We start from the raw sequence: 5000 nt of genomic DNA, 5'->3' as shown, positions 1-5000 counted from the left end.
TTGAGGACAGAGGTATATCATATTTATGACATTTGAAATACATTTTCTATATGGCATCTCTTTTACTAGGGTATCTTTAGTGTCTCACTGTATTCATACTATTTTATGTCATTCTTGTGTTGTTGTGTTTCTGCACAGCTTTAATCAGTGCGTGCTTTTTGGAATGGTGTTTTCCCACTTTGAGTGTGGGACCTTTGTTCTGTCTAACTGTTTCTACATGCAGATAAGAGAAGGTTACACATGTAGATCCCTGAGAGGAAGGAAATGAGATACTCTGCCCCCGCATAACCCTATATACAGGTACTCTACAGCCAAAACAACATTTAGGGTGAAATTGAACACAGCTACATATGATATTACTTGCTATTAATATGCAGTCTACAAATCTGCAAAGAGCGATATATGTAAGATAAGATAAGATAAGCCTTTATTTGTCCCACAATGGGGAAATTCCAGTGTTGCAACACAAAATAGGTACAGAAGTAAAAGAACAGATCACTTAAAAAAAAAAAAACACTCTTAATAGAAAAGCTCTTTCTTTCTTAAAAAGTAAAAAAAGAAAAAAAAAAAGTTTAACAATGGTAACGCTCTTATTTAAAGCAGTTATATGGACGGAGAATATTGCACCAGGATGATTGACATTATGTCAGAGTATTGCACATGAGGAAACTATAGGAAACAATACCGAAACATCCCTGATTCTTTAGTGAAATAAAGAGCATTTGAGTGTGGATCCCGAGGCGTTCCCAGGCCGGCTGAGAGACATTGTCCCTCCAGCGGGTCCTGGGTCTTCCCTGAAGCCTCTTCCCAGTGGGACATGTCTGGAATACTTCCCAAGAGAGGCATCCAGGAGGCATCCGGAACAGAGGCCCGAGGCACTTCAGCTGGCTCCTCTCAATGTGGAGGAGCAGCGGCTCTTATCCGAGCTCCTCCCGTGTCTCTAAAGGAGCCCCCAGCCACCCGGCGGAGGAAACTCATTTCGACCGCTTGTATCCGCAATCTTGTCCTTTCGGTCATTACCCAATGACCATAGGTGAGGGCAGGAACCTAGATTGACCGGTAAATCGAGAGCTTTGTCTTTCGACTCAGCTCCTTCTCCACCACAACAGTCCGATCCGCCTGTCAATCTCACGCTCTATCCTTCCCTCACTCGTGAACAAGACCCCGAGATACTTGAACTCCTCCACTTGGGGCAAGTACTCCCCACCCACCTGAAGAGGGCAAGCCCCCTTTTTCCGGTCGAGAACCATGGCCTCGGATTTGGAGGTGCTGATTCTCATCCCAGCCGCTTCACACTCGGCTGCAAACCGTCCCAGTGCATGTTGCAGGTCCGGGTTTGATGGAGCCATCAGGACAATATAATCTGCAAACAGCAGATAAACAATGACCAGTGTGCTGGTCATTGTTTAGCAGAGTGCTGTGTTTAGCAGAGTGCTGCCCGGTGGTCGAGCGGATAAGAGCAGCAGACGTATGCCAGGCCAGTTTGATTTCTGACTCTGCCTTTTTACTGCATGTCCTCCCTTCTCTCTTATCCCACATTTCACTCTGTAATTTCCTGTCAATAAACCCCACAGGCCACAAAATCATTAAAAAAAGCAATCAACAAACCGGTTAAATTTTTATCAATTCAATTTATTTTTTGAATGCCCAAAATCAGAACAGCAGTTGCCTCGAAGGGCGACAGTGAAAACAGATTAAACAATATTCATGAGGACAATGTCCCAGCATCTTGTGTATTTAGACAAATATCCCAGGGTCCCCTGTCCTTCTCGGCCAGGAAAAACGACTAAACCTCATTGGGAAAAAGTAGAAACCTGGAGAAGTTCCACAGTGAAGGAGAGATCTGACTCCCTCAGATGGACAGGCTGACGCGAGATAGACAGTGGAGCTGGAGCCACTCAGGAGGAAAACCAGTTCTTCGGCAGATGAAGAACCGTTCATATGTAGTAGAGACCGTTTGTCCAGGGAGTCGAGGAGCATCTGGGTACACAGGTCATCGATGTGCCTGTTCCACACCCGGTGGGGAAGTGGGAGAAGAAGCTATCACAAAGAAGAATCTTTTAAGCTTGGTCTTAAATGAAGAGACTGTGTCGGCATCTTTAACATGGACCAGGAGCTGATTCCATAACACAGGTTTGGCGGCTAAACGCTCTACCTCCTACTGTGCTTTTAGAGACTCTTGGAACCATCAGAAGTCCAGCATTTTGAAAACGAAGTGCGAACCGGTGACAAAAAGCAGCGGCATGCACATGAACACAGTTTGTAATGTAATTCAAAGTGCTTTACCGACATTAAAACATACATTAAAATCACAATACAACAAAATAAATGCATAGATAAAAAATTAAAGTAAAATTCAGATATAATTTCCTCCGTCATAAGCACAGCTGAACTAAACTGTTCAGTTTAGTCCTGTCTCACATTTTAGAGCGCATAAAACTGAAATGCAGATTCCCCATGATTAGCCTTGACTCTGGCACCAGCAGGAGGCCGGTCCATGTTTAGTCCTGACTCTGGCACCAGCAGGAGGCCGGTCCATCCATGTTTAGTCCTGACTCTGGCACCAGCAGGAGGCCGGTCCATGTTTAGCCTTGACTCTGGCACCAGCAGGAGGCCGGTCCATGTTTAGTCCTGACTCTGGCACCAGCAGGAGGCCGGTCCATGTTTAGTCCTGACTCTGGGCACCAGCAGGAGGCCGGTCCATGTTTAGTCCTGACTCTGGGCACCAGCAGGAGGCCGGTCCATGTTTAGTCCTGACTCTGGACACCAGCAGGAGGCCGGTCCATGTTTAGCCTTGACTCTGGCACCAGCAGGAGGCCGGTCCATGTTTAGTCCTGACTCTGGCACCAGCAGGAGGCCGGTCCATGTTTAGTCCTGACTCTGGGCACCAGCAGGAGGCCGGTCCATGTTTAGTCCTGACTCTGGCACCAGCAGGAGGCCGGTCCATGTTTAGTCCTGACTCTGGCACCAGCAGGAGGCCGGTCCATGTTTAGTCCTGACTCTGGGCACCAGCAGGAGGCCGGTCCATGTTTAGTCCTGACTCTGGCACCAGCAGGAGGCCGGTCCATGTTTAGTCCTGACTCTGGACACCAGCAGGAGGCCGGTCCATGTTTAGTCCTGACTCTGGCACCAGCAGGAGGCCGGTCCATGTTTAGTCCTGACTCTGGCACCAGCAGGAGGCCGGTCCATGGCCGGTCCATGATCCTGGTTCTGGTCAGGACCCGAGCAGCAGCGTTCTGGATGTACTGCAGCTGTTTTACAGGACGTTACAGTAGTCTAATCTACTGGAGACACATGGAAAAGTCTCTCCAAGTCCAGTTTAGACACTATATTTTTGGTTTTGGTTTTTATGGTAAAAAGCTGCTGATGTTATTGATTTGACGTGGCTGTTAAAGTTCAAGTCTGAGTCAATTATTACCCCCAGATTTCTAACTTGGTTTGTAGGTTTTAGAGCGAGACTCTGGAGGTGACCGCTAACACTTTCTCTTTTTTTCTGTGGGCCAAAAACGATTATTTCAGTCTTGTCTGAGTTCAGCCGGAAAACGTTGAAATGTGAAATGTAGATATGACATCTTAAAAATCTGTCTTTGCATTTTAAAGTATGACTCACTATTTGCCCCCTCCACATGTTTCAGTCACTGACGCAGAACAGGATCATTTACCACTCACTTCAGCTCAAGATCACGGTGTGCAGGAGACCAACTTTGCAGGAAAGTACTCGAGGATCTTATGTGTTTTTTTTTACTGATTGCTTTTGAGAACATTCTGCTGCTCACACCTGTTCACTTGTCAAAAAACCCACTCCAAGTCAACTTTGTTTAGCTTTGTTTCAGTGAGCTGCGACCGACAGCGAAAGGAAAATGGATTTTGGACTTCAGGAGGCCACTATAAAAAAGAAACAAATCAGTCAAAGTGGGTGCAATCATAGTAAGCCATTTGATATACCAATAGAGCATTTTTCACTTTGTTATCTTGCAAATGGATCTACGCACTCACAAGTGCAGTGAATAGTATATATTTTGTGATGGATAAAAAATCTATGATCATGTGATTTGTCTCCCAAATAGTTCAGAACATCGTGGCGTCTTTGAGTTCCAACTCTTGCATGTTCATTGTACGATCAATAAAGCCACGTCTACATCATCACAGAAGAATGTCATTTGTACGTCTTTATCTTCCAGCTTTTCAGAAACTGTGTTTAACACTTATGTAAAACCAATTAGTAATGACTGCACTGCAGCTATCTCAGCACTTTATCAGAGACTTTTGAGATAAATTGCATTATGTAGAGTGATGTAACTGAGGAGACTTCTACATTCAGTTAAACATTTAAAGTATGTGTGAAATGGGTTAGGTATTATTAGGTATAGTGGGCATTAAAGAACATGGATGGCATGTAACAGGTTGTATTTTAATGCAGATAAGACCATCTTACAGCAAATTTAACACTGCACTTTTAACTCAGCACTTTCAGATCTCAGAAATACAGCAAAATTAGACGGTCCTAAAGGAGACATCATGCTTTTTCAGCTACTTAGTATTGAAATAAGCAGATCATCATTTTACATTGTGTTCATTGTAATCCACAATATTGAGCTAAAACAGTTAAAAACGTTAAAGTGACATTTGATCATAACAAGCAACAGATTGTCATTTACATTTTTTTTTAAAAATGTGACATTTTAGAACCTTACATGTGTCATTCAGAGTTTTCATTTTTCAAATAATCACAACTAAATACAGGGATGTGGGCGGGGATAGAGGGTAGATGAAAACAGGACAATTATTAATATAGTGTATTTCTACAGCGCTCAAAGTGCTTCACTAAACAATGTGGGTGAAGTGTCTTGCCTAAGGACACAACAACGCCCCACTGTGGCACCCGATGCACCGATGTTCCAGCGGTCTCCCGTCCTGACCAGGCCCTGTCCTGAACAGGCCCTGTCCTGCCTGAGAGCTGAAGAGATCGGGCTTTGGCAAACAGGTACGACTGGAATACT

The sequence above is a fragment of the Eucyclogobius newberryi genome, unplaced genomic scaffold (genome assembly GCF_026437365.1).
Source record: "Eucyclogobius newberryi isolate DKJ021-1_F unplaced genomic scaffold, fEucNew1.0.hap1 SCAF_5, whole genome shotgun sequence".
NCBI classification, from domain to species: domain Eukaryota; kingdom Metazoa; phylum Chordata; class Actinopteri; order Gobiiformes; family Gobiidae; genus Eucyclogobius; species Eucyclogobius newberryi.
Note: the sequence above shows the minus strand (reverse complement) of the source record.